Source organism: Homarus americanus, unplaced genomic scaffold, assembly GCF_018991925.1.
Source record: "Homarus americanus isolate GMGI-L3 unplaced genomic scaffold, GMGI_Hamer_2.0 scaffold25860, whole genome shotgun sequence".
Taxonomy (NCBI): Eukaryota; Metazoa; Arthropoda; class Malacostraca; order Decapoda; family Nephropidae; genus Homarus; species Homarus americanus.
In genome coordinates this window covers 1956709-1974518 of record NW_024724693.1, presented here as the reverse complement: position 1 = coordinate 1974518, position 17810 = coordinate 1956709, and positions in this window count along the sequence as shown.

Sequence of the window (17810 nt, the reverse complement as noted above, 5' to 3'; positions counted from 1 at the left end):
GCACACACCCTCGTCTGAACACTGCCACCACACACACACACACCTCGTCTGAACACTGCCCACACACACACACCTCATCTGAACACTGCCCAACACACACACCTCGTCTGAAACTGCCACCACACACACACACACCTCCGTCTGAACACTGCCACCACACACACACACCTCATCTGAACACTGCCACACACACACACCTCATCTGAACACCACACACACACACCTCATCTGAACACTGCCACCACACACACACACCTCGTCTTCCTGCCACACACACCTCATCTGAACACTGCCACCACACACACACTTCATCTGAACACCCACCACACACACACACCTCGTCTGAACGCTGCCACCACACACACACCTCGTCTGAACGCTGCCACCACACACACACACCTCGTCTGAACAGCGCCACCACACACACACCTCGTCTGACCGCTGCCACCACACACACACACACCTCATCTGAACACTGCCACACACACACACACCTCATCTGAACACTGCACACACCTCATATGAACGCTGCACCACACACACACACCTCATATGAACGCTGCCACACACACACACCTCATCTGAACGCTGCCCACCACACACACACCTCATCTGAACACTGCCACCACACACACACCTCATCTGAACTGCCACCACACACCCTCATCTGAACGCTGCACCTCATCTGAACGCACCACACACACACACCTCATCTGAACGCTGCCACCACACAAACACACCTCATCTGAACGCTGCCACACCTCATCTGAACACTGCCACCACACACACAAATCAGATGCCACCACACACTCATCTGACACTGCCTGCACACACACACCTCATATGAACGCTGCCACCACACACACTATCATCTGAACAGCACTTCCCTCTATACAGACACCACCACACACCTCATCTGGACGCTGCCACCACACCTCATCTGAACACTGCCTCCACACACCTCATATGAACGCTGCCACCCCACCCACCTCATCTGGACGCTGCCACCACACACACACACCTCATCTGAACCTGCCACACACACACATCCCGGCGCTGAACACCCACCTCATCTGAGCGCTGCCACCACACACCTCATCTGATTAACACCACACACCTCATCTGGACACTGCCACCACACACACCTCGCACCTCCACACCTCATCTGAACACTGCACCACACACACTAAATCTGAACGCTGCCACCACACACACACACCTCATCTGAACACTTACACCACACACACACACACTCATCTGGAACCTTAGCACCACACACACCTCATCTGCTGCCACCACCACACACCTCATCTGGACGCTGCCACCCACCTCATCTGGTCGCTGCCACCACACACCACCTCATCTGAACACTGCCACCATACACACACACCTCATCTGAACGCCACCCACACACACCTCATCTGATCGCTTGCCACCACACACACACCTCATCTGTCGCTTAACACCACCTCATCTGAGCACTGCCACCACACACACACCTCATCGGTGACACACTGTCAATGTGCCACACACACACCTCCTCTGAACACTGCCACCACACACACACACCTCATCTGAACATATACCACACTCTCTGATGCTGCCACCACACACACACCTCATGTTCCTGCCACCACACACACATAATCTGATCTGGCTGCCACCACACACTCATCTGAACACTGCACCACACCCACCTCATCCCTGAACACTGCCAACACATCTCATCTGATCGCTGCCACACACACACACACCTCATCTGATCGCTGCCACCACACACACACTCATCAGACACTGCCACCACACACACCTCATCTGACACCTTACCACACACCCACCTCTCTGACCGTCATCTTGTCCCATATCTTGGAAGTGAAGCAAAGTGTCGTCACGTCACCAACTGCGGTCAACTAAATAAAAAAGTCTGATAACGTGTGATAAACAAAACGAAAATCAGTCATCCATCTCAGAGTCTGTAATGTTTTGCTGAACGATGTTCAACGTCTCTGTAAATTCCCAACAATGGCGGCTACTAATGTAGAGCTCTATTGTACCTGTGCAGATGGCTTACACATGATGCATGAGGGGGTAAATTGATCGGGTTGAGGAGGGTAGGAGGTGGCCAACCATTCCTCGAATATTTCGGCTAAACAGCCCCTCCCTCCCTTCAGGATTATCCGCTGCTGTGCTCTCTCCACCCCTCTCTCTCCCCCCACTTCTCTACCGCTTCCAATTCATCCCCATCTATTCGTGCTTTCTGCTGTCTTGTGCTTAATCGAACGGTTCTAATGTCTGAATATAAAAACTTGAAAATGGTTGAAAATTGATCGAAATGAAACATTGTCGAGTCTTTGTTTGAGAACGTTACTGAGGTCTTGTTTCCTGAGTTAAATCGACGTTCAACTAAATGTCTAATGTCACTTAATCTAGGGTGATTGTTGAATCTAATGCGTAGTATCGTTCACTTTAGCGCTGAATCGGCGTCATGTCAACTCTGAATCAGCGTAATTGTTCATCTTAACCGTGACCTAGGTCTTTACCTGATTTATTTCTCATATCTCTCATTCTCTCTTACAATTCTGCTCCTTCATCGCTCTATCATCAATTCCTATTTCTTTCTGCGTTCCCCAATCGTCTCTCTCACCTCTTCTTCGCTCTCACTCTATCTCTCCTGCAGCAGTATTGCCAACGCAAGAGTGTAAACAAAGCCAGTTTGGTGGTTGGCAGCATTGATGTGCGATAACCTGGGCCTGGTAGCACTGTTGGAACATTCCGCTAGACGACCCGCTAATGAAGCGGGAATGCTAGGTGAGCGAGTGGAGGAGGCCAGATAAACGCTAACGCTTGCCCTCCTGTTTGACTTTAAATCCCAAACACACACACCACACACACACACACACTGCACACACACACACACATTGGCCTCTCGGTGTGTGGTTATTTAGCGTACACCTAAATAAGCGACTTTTCATTATGTACAGTATAGTAGTGTTTGTTGTGTTGTATAATGAACAGACGGAAGAAGATTGACAGGACTTTTGGTGTAGTATAGTATTGGTGAATGTTGACAGGTGTTGTGACAGGTGATGGCAGGTGTATGGGCAGGTGTTGTTTACATAAATCCATTTCAGGTTTTTATTGTTCATTCTAATGTTATTATTATTATTATTATTATTATTATTATTATTATTATTATTATTATTATTACTCCGCACGGCATAGGCTGTAGGTGAGTATTTTAATGTTTGTTTGTTAGTTTAACATCAATTTAACAGATGTTGTTATAAAGTATTCATAAGATAAACAGATGTCGTCTGTAGGGTAACTTTGAGTGTTGGTGCTAGTGTTATGGTGTTGAGTTCTGGGGTTTGCTTCCAGGAGTGAACGCTTTGGCGACCGTGAGGTGCGGTAGCTGGTGATGATTGGAAGGGTGGTTGATCGGTGAAGGCTGTACCCGTGCTTGCTTGTTTCTGAGGTGTGAGCGTTGGCTCTGTCGCTTCCATACACTGAAGGCGGGTGCTGTTGGTGTATGCCAGGGGTCTTAGTCGTTGAAGGCGGTGGCAACCTAGTGAGACGGCGCCAGTTTTATGGCTGTAGTGCAGTTAGCTGACGGGAAGCCGTCAAGCATGTAGCCATCCAGAAGCCTTCTGGTAGCCCTGGTGCGGGTGGGCGACAGGTGGTATGATGGCTGCAGGTGGGATCACTGTGGCCGTGGCAGGTGTCGAAACTGGACCTCACGATACCGCCACGGCTCCGTGGTCTAGAGGTTGTGAAAAGCCGCCAGATGCAGCGGACATTCAGTACCCAAACCATAGGGCGTGAGATTTGGCTCTTAACCGGGAGGAGGGCACGGCCATTAACACCTGGTGGGGACAGGCGCTAGTGGGGTTTGGGACGGACCTGACTGCTTACTACGTGGCTAGGATGCTGTTGGCCACGATGGGGCGTTCAAGGTCCTTAGTGATGACGGTGTCGTACTCTGAGTCGTCATGGTGACAGTACACCCGCAGTGTTCTGTGTCACCATACCCGACTTTGCACCCTCTGTAGGGGCGCAGAGCCTTTGCCATTGTTTCTCGGGTTGGACTCAGACAACAACGACACAAAACACTGTAACAACGTGACAACACAGCAACCACAACCACAGAAACAAGAACATATTGTACAACCAAAACAACAACAGCCACAACAACTTCTGACATAATAATTTACCGCAACACTGTTAACAACCACAACACAAAAGATACTAACATTATACAAAAGCACTCAACTAAAACATACAACACAACATACAATAACATACAACATACAACATACAACCTAACCTTCAGTAAACATAATACAACAAAACAAACAAACAAACAAACACAAACGAAGCAAAGAAGAACAACAATATCTCTAGCTTGGTGGCAGAAAGTGACTTCCAGGCTGGTGAAAGTGACTTTAGCTGGTGAAAGTGACTCCTTAGCTGGTGAAAGTGACTCTAGCTGGTGAAAGTGACTCTAGCTGGGTGGTGACTCTAGCTGGTGAAGTGACTTCTAGCTGGTGAAAGTGACTCCTAGCTGGTGGTGACTTAGCTGGTGAAAGTGACTCTAGCTGGTGAAAGTGACTCTAGCTGGTGAAAGTGACTCCTAGCTGGTGAAAGTGACTCCTAGCTGGTGAAAGTGACTCCTAGCTGGTGAAAGTGACTCCTAGCTGGTGAAAGTGACTCCTAGCTGGTGAAAGTGACTCTAGCTGGTGAAAGTGACTTAGCTGGTGAAAGTGACTCCTCTGGTGAAAGTGACTCCTAGCTGGTGAAAGTGACTCCGCTAGGTGAAGTGACTTCTAGCTGGTGAAAGTGACTCTGGCTGGTGAAGTGACTCCTAGCTGGTGAAAGTGACTCCTAAGCTGTGAAATGACTCTAGGTGAAAGTGACCCTAGCTGGTGGTGGCTCCTAGCTGGTGAAAGTGACTCCCTGAGCAATTGGTGACTCCTAGGGTGAAAGTGACTCTCCTGGCTGGTGAAAGTGACCCTAGCTGGTGACTCCTAGCTGGTGAAAGGTGACTTCTGGCTGGTGAAGTGATTCCCTGGCTGATGGTGACCCTAGCTGGTGAAAGTGACTCCTGGCTGGTAGTGACTCTAGCTGGTAAAGTCTCTAGCTGGTGAAGTGACCTAGAAAGTGACTCCTAGCTAGTTGAAAGTGACTCTAGCTGGTGAAAGTGATTCCTAGCTGGTGAGTGACTCGCTGGTGAAAGTGACTCTAGCGTGAAAGTGACTTAGCTGGTGAAAGTGGCTCCCCTAGTTGGTGAAAGTGACTCCCTAGGGTGAAAGGTGACTCTAGCTGGTGAAAGTGACTCCCTAGCTGGTGAAAGTGATTCCCTAGCTGGTGAAAGTGATTCTTAGGGTGAAAGTGACTCCCTAGCTGGTGAAAGTGACTCCCTAGCTGGTGACGTAACGAGAAGGCTCACAACAGATATCACGACCCACAGAGACATCGCCACCTTCATGTTCAGCTCGTGCTGCCGTGAGCTACTGTTGGGGGCTGGTGGTGTAGGGCTCTTAATACTGCTACTTCTTCTGCGGCCATGACTACTGCTACTTCTTCTGCGACTGGGGTCTGGCACACTGAGGATCAGCTGATGGCTTAGTGTGTTATGTGCCGTTAGTGTGGACACCTGTGATAGTCTACCCCGTCCACCTGGCCTCACCTGGATCACCTATCATCACTATAAGCAGAGTATGTATGTATGTGTGTATGTTATGATCAGAGTCACATCTCATAATTTAAACTCTGTAGGCATTATGAGTAATATCAAGTATTTAAATAATTTTGATGATGAGATTACAACAGGTAAGGTCACACACACACACACACACACACACCTGCGTCACATACAACACACAGGTAATCAATCTACACGTTACAACTCTTCCTAATTAAATAACCTGCAACAAACCAATTTATATATGCCAATTACCTGTCTTCTCTTATGCCAGGTAGACTATGTAATTAAGAATCGATATACCATAGAGGTTTATTCATACGTAAGGTATATCTGGTACCTCTTAGACACCAATATCTACACCATCTCACCCCCCATCTACATCATTCACCCCCCCCATCTACACCACCACCCCCACCCACACCACCTCCCCCATCTACACATCTCACCCCCATCTACACCTACCTCACCCCCAGCCACACCACCCCAATCCCCATCTACACCATCTCACCCCCCATGTAACACCATCTCACCCCATCTACACCCACCCCACCCCCCACCCACATCTTACTCTCACCCCCATCTACACCCACCTCACCCCATCTACACCACCCCACCCCATCTACACCACCTCACCCCCACCCACACCATCCACCCCCATCTACACCATCTCCACCCCATCTACGATTCACCTCACCCCCATCTACACCACCTCAACCCCCACCCACACCACCTCACCCCCATCTACACCACCTCACCCCCATCTCACCCCCCATCTACACCACCTCACCCCCATCCACACCATCTCACCCCCCATCTACACCACCTCATCCCCCATCTACACCACCTCACCCCCACCCTACACCACCTCACCCCCATCTCCAATTTAGATATTTGTGAGTATTTTCGAGTCAATTTACGTAAACTTACCAAATTCTGTCTCTAAAACATATGTTTGTTTGTGAGTGAGGGGTTCTTTTGTGGGTGGGGGGGAGGGAGGGGTAGGAGGGTGGGGGAGGGGGTAGGAGGGTAGGGGTGTCCATTGAGACCTCCTCCCCCCGTGACACTGCGAGGAGAGCTATGATACAACATGACTTAAGCCATCGTACTCAAGGGTTTAAATTTTCATACCAAGGTTTAAGTAATAACATAAGAAACATAAGAGCATAAGGAGTCTGTACAGGCCGGTTGACCTGTGCATGGCAGCTCCGTCGAGAGTTACTACCACTCTATCATCCATGAATCTATCTAGCCTCCTTTTGAAACTCTCCAGAGTTCCAGCACTTACTACAAAGTTGCTAAGCTTGTTCCACTGTCCACCAATTCTATTTGGAACCAGTTTTTCCTATCTCCTCCTAAACCTAAACTTATCCAACTTAAATCCGTTGCTCTGAGTCCCATCCTGCTCGGATATTATAAGAACTTTATCTTTATCTCCTTTATTGTACTCATGATTAAGTCATCGTACTTTGTAAGTCATCGTACTCAAGGGTTAAGTCATTGTACTCAGGGTTTAATGCACATTTCAAATAACAAATACAACAAAATACAAAATCCAGTTGATTAGGTTAGGTTAGGTTAGGTTAGGTTAGGGATCACTGAGATAAATATATTGTTTTGTTTATAATATATTACAATAGATAACTCGAAGAAAAATCAGTCTTTTTCCCCCCATTATTTCCCAATTTCAGGGCCGAGAGTCGTGAATATACGAGCTGTAACATGGTCTTGTGTCGTATAAACGAGTAGAGACGACCTCTAACACGTGATATGAATCCACCGCCCAGTTTACCTTCTATGCCCTGCCCCCTCCCCCCTTCATGCTCCCTGCCCCCTCTCCCCCTTCATGCTCCTTGCCCCTCTCCCCCTTCATGCCCCTGCCCCCCCCCCCTCTCCCCCTTCCTGGTGACCTTAGTAATGGCGGAACCTCAGTAATGATGTCCCACCATCTTTTAGACGTCCACTTTCATAAATCTGTAATGACACATTTATGAATTCTTCGTTTTATTTATGAAAAATTAAGTCAGCTCCTCTCTCCTGACGAGGCCCTCCTGCTGGCCGCCCTGGACACCTCCCCCCGCCATAGTGGTATATCCCTCAGCTCGCTATCCTCCTACATCCACGCCCGTGTGTCAGTATGTAGAGGCGATTGTAGTGTGGGCGGGGTGGGCGGCGGGTGGCTGGGTGGCAGGCGGGCAGCACCGTGTTTGTTTGGCATTTGTCGGGCGGTACACGGGGCTCCTGCCGCCCCTCCTCCGCCACGCATGCGCAATGAACCGCCACATTTTCCCGCGCATTCTTCGCTTTTGTTTATATTTTTATCTTATTTCTAAAGAGTGATAATGTGCGGCGTCTTCTCTTATTATATAACTCTAACTCAGTGTTAAAGACAATGCCATTTTGGAGTCAAGTTTGAGATAAAGGTTAAAATAAGCCAGATAGGTGTGTCCTTATTTCTCCCGCCAGTTACGACCGAAATAAAAAAATTAATTTATGAACTTTTGAGAATTCAACCAAGTTACTCAAAAATGTCGTATCTTGGAATTTACTCCCCAGACGGATATCAAACAACATATTGTAGTTAACTTTAAGGACTTGAGAGTAAATTTCAGGCTAGTTAGTAGTAGTTACGATACGTTGTCATAACCTAGCCTAACTTCAACCCCTTGAGTACGATGATTTAACCGAGTACGATAGTTTAACCCTTCATACGATAACTAACCCTGAGTACGATAACTAACCCTTGAGTACGATAACTTAACCCTGAGGAACTTAAAACTAAAATACAAGTACAAAAATTAAAAACTAAAATATCATAAATAAAAAATATAAATTTAAACTAAATAGACAATATTTCAAAACAGTAAAATTAATAAGTAAATTTAAATAACTCAAAATAAAAAAAAAAATTTAATAAGAAATATTCAGAAGTTAAAAATAATTATATCAGTCTTTAAAACAATAAATTTTAAAAGTATTTGTATCACTAATTTGAAAACTATTAACGTGTGAAAAAAAAACCGCACGAATTTATGAAGCATAACTTTTAAGTATTACAAGTTTAAGTAACAAAAATTTTTAAGAACAAATTTTAGGAACTATAAATTAGAGAACAAAATATTTTTAAAGACTTTAGTTTTACATTTCTAAGTCGAGAGAGAGAGAGAGAGAGAGAGAGAGAGAGAGAGAGAGAGAGAGAGAGTAGACGAGATAAGAGATGAAATGATATGAGAAAGAGAGATATAAAGAACAAATGAGAGGTAAGATAAAAAATATAAAATCAAAGAGACGAGGGAGACAGAGAGAGAGATAAAAGCTACCTCTATAAGACACTGGACGCGGTCAACACCTCGACATTCCGGTGTTTGAAATGCGCGCCAAGACTCGAGGGTGTGAGGAGGTGAAACATTATTGGAATGCTTCGCTCGCGCCTTTAGTACACACGGTGCATAAACCTCTCCTAAAAGCTTCTTTATAGAGACCTCAGGCTTCAAATTCTCAAAGAACCTGGAGCTTAAACTCAAATTCTTCTAAGCAGATTCAAAGTTAATGATTGTTTTTTTTTTCCGTTAACTGTGATAATATTGTCAAAGATTGGAAGACTGGGGAGAGGTTGTAAGGATTATTATATATTTTTCACCCTAAAGATTGGGTTAATTAATTTCTAAAGATTGGGTTAATTAATTTCCTAAAGATTGGGTTAATTAATTTCAAAGATTGGGTTAATTAATTTCACCCATATATTAGGAAGTTAATGTTGTTTTGCCAGAGTTAATAATGTTAATATATCCAGATTGTGAAGTTATATACATTCTCACACGTGCGAGTCTTTGTGTCAATAGATGGTTAGGGTTAGGTTAGGTTAGCGACTGATACATGTGTAGTTTATAGATTGCAGAATGACTCATTATGTTGCCTAACCTAATCTATCCTATCCTAACTTAACAAAAACGCTAACCTAACCTAATGCTAACTAACCAAACGCTAATCTAACCTAACTCAACCTAACTTAACCAAACCTAGCCTAACCTTATAATTTAACCCTTTGATTACGATAAATTAATCCCTGCATACGATAACAGCCCTTTGACAACTACGATTTAACCACCACAGCAGAGTACGATAACTTAACCCTGAGGACGATAACATAACCCTTGAAGACGATATACTTAACCCTTGAGGACGATAACTTAACCCTTGAGGACGATAACTTAACCCTTGAGTACGATAACTTAAACCTTGAGGACGATAACTAACCCTTGCGTACGATAACTTAACACATCTGTATAGTAAGTTTTATGTGATCAAACCAAGCCAGTAGAAATACTTTACATGCCAGTATCTATCATGTTATTGTTTGTAAAATGTGAAGACTCATTATGGCCTCAGGGGCTATACTGCACATGATGCTACCTGATCACTGTCTACATGTGTGGAAGCTTTGGTCTTGGCTGGAGGTGTAATGAATGACACAGCTTACAGCCCAGAGAAGAACACATATTACAGTAAGTAGATGAGCAGGTGTACACCCACGTAGGTTGACACACCCTACTGTAAGACCTGACCTAGGAGAGGTTAGGGCCACAAGATACCTGAGTTAACCTGGTGCTGGTCATGTTAAAGAAACTCACCTGACCAAGACACACTCGGGTGGTTAGTTAGGGAAGCATTACTGGTCGGGCGACATGACCAGTAAGGTCAGTCCAATCTATGGCCAAGGTTTAGTCGCCTACTATACAGACTTTGTTGTGTATGGAAGCCCCGCATTTCATCCCAGATAAATCGCTCATTAACTCTATCAAGATTGGGAGGTCTATATATTACTCCTGTGATTAATTTTTCCATACCGTCGATTAATTCTATCTAAATTGTTTCTGTATTCCGCTCAGTTTTTATTTCCTTATTTATTTCACACTTAAGATTATCCCTGACATAGATTGTTACCCGCCTCCTTCCTGGTCTGCCTATCGGTATGGAACAGTTTGTAACCCGCAATTTGGTATTCGACCGGTAACTCACGTGTCTAGGTTGATCCATGTTTCAGTGAATGTTATTATATCGATTTTTTCGGTACATACCAAGGCCCTAATATCATCCATTTTGTTTCTCATGTAGACATTTGCTAGTCGTGTTCTGAGTCCTCCTTACTCGCGTTTAGTTTAAAACTCCCTGTCTGCTTTAGGTTTTGTCGTCATTCCTAACACTATTTCCTGTAATCTTTCACTTTGTTTACCCGCTCCCACTGCAGTCTCCTCCACCCCTGTGCTCACATGTTCCCTAGCAGTTTAAAGACTCTGATATTTTTGAACTGCCCCTCTAGAGACCTGATACCGGACAGGCAGGGCTGTCCACAGATGTTGCACGTGTGAGGGCTACATCTAGTGGAGGGCAGCGTCTTTCCGGCGGTTGGCTTTGTTCCCTGGTATGCAGTCGGGCTAACTCTGCTACACACACCGACACACACCTGCACACACCTCACATTATCCAGCCCCAACCACCACCACCACCACCATCACACCACCACCACCACCACCACCACACCACCCCACCATAACCACCATCACCACCACATCACCACCACCACCGCCACCACCACTACCAACCACCATCACTACCACCACCAAGACATGGCACCACCATCACCACCATCACCACCACACCACCACCACTATAACTACCACCATCACCACCATCACCACCACCATCACCACCATCACCACCACCACCATCACCACTCACCACCACCACTAACTACCACCACCACCACACCATCACCACTCACCACCGCCACTCATCACTACCACCATCACCACATCACCACCCCATCAAGACCATTGCCACCACCATCACCACCATCACCACCACATCACCACCCACCATAACACACCACCACCATCACCACCACCACCACCACCATCACCACCACCATCAAGACCATTGCCACCACCACCACCATCACCACCAACACCACCACCACCATAACCACCACCACCACCACCATCACCACCACCATCACCACCATCACCCCACCACCATCACCACCACCACCACCATAACCACCACCATCACCACCATCACCACCACCACCGCCACTATCACTACCACCATCACCACCATCACCACCACCATCAAGACCATCGCTACCACCATCACCACCATCACCACCATCACCACCACCACTATAACCACCACCATCACCACCACCACCACCACCACCACCACCATCCACCACCACCACTACATCACCACCATCACCACCTCCACCATCACTTCACCACCATCACCACCATCGCCACCACCATCACCACCATCACCACCAACCACCACCAACCACCACCATAACCACCACCATCACCACCATCACCACCATCACTCACCACCACCACCAATCACTCACCACCACCATCACCACCATCGCCACCACCATCACCACCATCACCACCACCACCATCACCACCACCAACCACCACACCATCACCACCATCACCACCACCATCACCACCATCACTACCATCACCACTATCACTACCACCATCACCACTACATCACCATCACTGTCACCACCAATATTCCCACCACCACTAACCACCACCACCCCCCCTGTAAAAATGATAAAGATGGTAAATGTGAGGATGAGCGTCTGGAGCCCGGGACCCTGATGGCCACTCAGTCAACCAACCACCACCATCCCCAATCCACCACCACCACCACACCCCACCACCACCAACCCACCACCACCACCCCCACCTCCCACTACCAACACCACCAACCCCAACCAACCAACCAATCGCCCACCACCACCACCACCACCACCACTTCACCACCTACCACCACCCCACCACCACACCCCACCACCACCACCACCACCAACCTACCACCACACCCCACCACCACCTAACCACCACCACCATCACTCCAACCTCAGCACCACCACCACCAATCCCACCACCACTCACCACCATCACCACCCACCACCACCCCGCAACACCACACCAACCCCTGAGAACCACCAACCCACCACCAACCACCACCCCACCAACCACCACCCCAACCCCACCACCACCACACCAACCCCACCCCACCACCACCACTACAACCACCACCACCCCCACCACCACTACCCTACCACCACCACTACCTCTACCACCACACTACCCCTACACCACCACACCACCCCTCACCACCACCACCACAACCACCACCACCACCACCACCACCACCACCACCCCCACCACCACCACAACTACCCCCACCACCACTACTACACCACCACTACCACCTTCACCTCTCTACCACCTAACCTCTACCCCACACCACCACCCTACCCCTACCCCACCACCACCACCACCTCACCACCACCACCACCACCACCACTACAACCACCACTACCACTACTACCCCCACCAATACCACCACCACCACTGAAATTGATGGAACTTCATTTCTCACTTGACTTGGGGTTTATTAATTATTAGATGGAAATTGCAGTGGAAGCGCCCCTTGAGAGAAAAAACCCCATCCAGCACAAGAACACTTAAATTTACTTAACAAAATGAATTCTCCGTGATCCGTGGAAAGATAGCGTCTGTGATTGGAATGAATGTGACACACTGTAAAATTTTGACACTTATATTCCCTCCAACACTACAGACACAATCAAATAATGGTACACCAATATGCGCACCTCTTAACCTGAACATAAAACACTACTCTGGGGAATAAAAGTTATACATGATATTGAAATTATTAGAAACTCAGACAATGCATCATTAGATATCCATTCTATAATAAGGGCACCAGAACTGAACTGCATAATCGAGGTGCGGCCTGACTAGCGCAAGATATAGTTGCAATAAGACCTCTGCACTCTTATTACTTACACTTCTAGATATAAAACCCAATACTCTGTTTGCCTTATTTCGAACATTAACGCACTGTTTTCTAGGCCGTAGGTCCGGGCTTACAGTACCCCTAGGTCTCTTTCACAAGTCGACTTCTCTAGGTTGATGTTGTTAAGGCTGTATACATTGTCAGTATTTGTTCTTCCAATATTAAGTACGCTGCACTTGCTGGTGTTGAATTTCATTTGCCATTTTTCAGACCACCCCTGCAGTTTATTTAGATCCTCCTGTAATGCATTTGCACTCTGCCCTGAATTAATTTGCCGCCCTATTTTGGTGTCATCCGCAAACTTGCTTATGTCAATGCTGATCCCAGTATCTAGATCGTTTATGTAGATTATGAACAAGAGTGGGCCTAGTACTGATCCCTGGGGAACCCCACTGGTTACACCCTCATAATCCCTTATAAGAACATAAGAACATAAGAATGGAGGAAACTGCAGCGGGCCTATTGACCCATAATGGGCAGTCCCATTTATACCCAACCCCTATTGCTCATATAAGCATCCAACCTGTGTTTGAAGCTATCCAGCGTATTCGAGTTAATGATGATGTTTGGTAACTTGTTCCATTCATCCACTACTCTGTTTCCAAACCAGTGTTTACCTATTTCGCGCCGAAATCAAAATTTGTCTAATTTAAAACCATTGTTACGAGTTTCCTCCTCGTTGGATAGTTTGAGTACCTTTGTTATATCACCTTTGTTTAACCATGACTTCCATTTATACACCTCTATCATGTCACCCCTCACTCTACGTCTCTCGAGGGAGTGCAAATTAAGATGCTTTAACCTGTCTCTGTACTCAAGGTTCCTAATGCCTGGGATTAGTCTTGTCATACTCCTCTGGATTCTTTCCAAGGATTCTATATCCATTCTGTAATACGGTGACCAGAACTGAACTGCGTAATCCAGGTGAGGTCTCACAAGCGCTAGATATAATTTTAAGATGACCTCGCTAGTCTTGTAACTAACACTCCTTTGTATGAACCCAAGTACTTTATTAGCCTTGTTATGAGCAAAAACATATTGTTTACTTGGCTTAAGATTCCTACTTATCATTACTCCTAAATCTCTCTCGCAGTCGGATTCCACAATGGCATCGTTGTTCATCTGATAACTGGTTTCCCTGTTTACGTCTCCTATACTGAGTACTTTACATTTGTCCACATTGAATTTCATCTGCCATTTTTCCGACCATTCGAAAAATTTGTTTAGATCTTCCTGTAGTTTTGCAGAGTCCTCGTCAGATTTAATTACGCGTCCTATTTTAGTGTCATCGGCAAATTTACTTATGTTGCTGTCTATGCCGATATCTATGTAGTGTATGTATATAATAAATAATAATGGTCCAAGTACTGAGCCTTGGGGAACTCCACTAGTGATGTTGCTCCAATGCGATTTAGTGCCATTTATGCTCACTCGCTGTTTCCTGTTCCGTAACCACGCCCTAATCCATTTAAGGATATTACCTTTGATACCATGCGCTTCTACCTTTCTAATTAGTCTTTCGTGAGGGACTCTGTCGAAGGCTTGGCTAAAGTCGAGATGTACCACATCATAATTGTGCCCCTCGTCCACCGATTCGAAAACTGATGAAAAGAATGTTAATAGATTAGTTAGACATTAACGCCCGCTTGTGAAGCCATGTTGGGAATCATTGATCAACTTGTGCTTCTCCAGGTGAGTTTGAAATGATTGATTCTAGTAATTTGCCTACTATTGATGTTAGACTGATTGGGCGGTAGTTAGAGGATAGTGATCTATCCCCCTTCTTAAAAATCGGTATTACATTCGCTATCCTCCAGGATTCTGGTACTACACCTGTTTCTAATGACATGTTAAACAACTTTGCTAAGGGCATACTAAGCTCTTCCTTACATTCCTTTAATACTCTGGCAAATATCTCATTGGGACCAGGTGACTTATTAGGCTTTAGTTTGTCTATCTGCTTATTAACATCGTTACTAGTCACTACTATCTCGCTTAATTTGTTTTCTTCACTATCTCTGAATAGAGTCAGAGCCTCGGGTATCATGTTTAAATTTTCGGTGGTGAAAACTGTTGAAAAATATTTATTCAGATTATTGCTAATTTCTCCGTCGTTATCAGTTAGCTCGCCGGTATCTGACTGTATTGGTCCAATCTTATCTCGTGTTTTAGTTTGATACATTTGGTAGAATCCTTTGGGGTTTGTCTTCGCCTCCCTTGCTATCTTCAGTTCATTATTCCTTTTGCTTTTCTTATCTCAGTCTTAACCCTACCGGCCAATACCCTATAATACTCCCGGAGGTAAATTTCGCCACGGTTTATCCTTCTACCTATAGCCTTCCTGTAATATTTCACTTTGTTTACCTGCTCCCACTGCAGTCTCCTCCACCCCCGTGCCCTCATGTTCCCCTAGCGGTTTAAAGGCTTCGATATCCTTTGAACTGCCCTCTCGAGAGACCCAGCCAGGGTTGCCACCCCATCCCTAGACAGGTGCACCTCATCCCTAGCATAAAGGTCCCTTCTGCCGTAGAAGTTGTCCCAGTTGTCAATGAATGGGACTGATATTGACTTGCAATATCTGTCAAGACGGCCGTTGACACCAACTGCCCTTGACAACCATTCACTGCCAACTCTCCTTCTAGGCAGGACACCGCATATGATAGGGATCCCTCCCCTAGTCCTAATACGATCTATAGCTGCCTTGAACTTATCAAGAAGCTCCTCACTCCTACACCGGCCAATATCATTGCCTCCTGCAGATAATGGGTTTGTTCCCATTACCAGACAAGATATTGTCCATCCTGTCAATTATATCTCCCACCCCAGCTCCTGGCAAACACACCCTCATCCTATTTTTGTTTTTACCACAAATGCCCAGTCCAAGTACCTTACCTGTGAGTCACCAACAATTAAAGTTTTTATACCTTCCTTGTCAGCCCTGTCCCTAACTGTACTAACATCCAATTCGTCTATCAAGGGACTGAACGAGTTGGTACACTTAGCTGTTGATGTCGTTGTTGACGTATCCTTGGTGTGTTTTTTCATCACCAGTTTGGTCTTCCCTCTCCTCACAACCTTCCACTCGTCTGAGTTATCGTCAGACACGGGCTTTCCTTGTCTCACCTCTTCCTTCATCCTCGCCATCTCTTCCTTTAATTTCAGGTTCTCCAACGTGGCCCTCTCTAATTCTTCCTTGACCCTCTCCAGCTTGGTCAACAAACTCACACACCCCAGACCACACATAGCACTGGCCATATCTGATAATTATCCCTCGGGAGCTAACCCTGCCGTGACCTTTCCCTCATACACTGACTCATACACATACACCCCCACACAACCTCACACACCCTCATACACCCTCACACACCCTCATACACTCTCATACACTCTCATACACCCTCACACACACTCATACAACCTCACACACCCTCACACACCCTCATACACCCTCACACACCCTCATACACCCTCACACACCCTAGCTATACATTCCTGTTAGTGTAGTGGGACAGAGATACACTCCGTTCACTCACCTAGATCACCACCGTCTAACCTTGAGATTGCCCGTCACGACCCGTCCCCCCCCCCTCCCTTAAAGGTCACGACCTCACTTCATGTTTGGTCAGTCAAGGTATTGGTTAGGTTAGGTTAGGTTGTAGGTGATGGTTAAGTGATAGTTAGGTTAGGTTAGGTTAGTATTCTAAGTCCCATCTTTACATAAATTTTAACCCTTGACCTCCTCCTCCTTCAGGTAATTTCTGCTCTTTCCTGCAGTCAACCTCTTACCTCTTATACTTCCTCTTACAATATTCAAGAGACTCCCAAAAAAAAGTGTTCCATTCTCTCCGTGTGTGTGTGTGGGATACACTATTACCTACCAATTACGTGACCTGACCTGACCTCACCAAACCAAACCAAGACTAATTCCACCTCGAACACACACACACACACACACACACACACACACACACACACACACACACACACACACACACCTGTACATTGCTTCCCTGACACAACACCTTACTTTTACACGTGATATCTTCAACAAACTTATACTAGTTGCTCTTGATAATACAACCCCTCCCCCCTCACCACCACAGAAGGTCAGGTATAACAAATTTAACAAACTTCTTCCTGCTTTTGGTGTTCATGATTCGCTATTTTTATATTTATTATTTTAGATCATTTTATATAAAGTGTTGGAGTACCTCAAGGC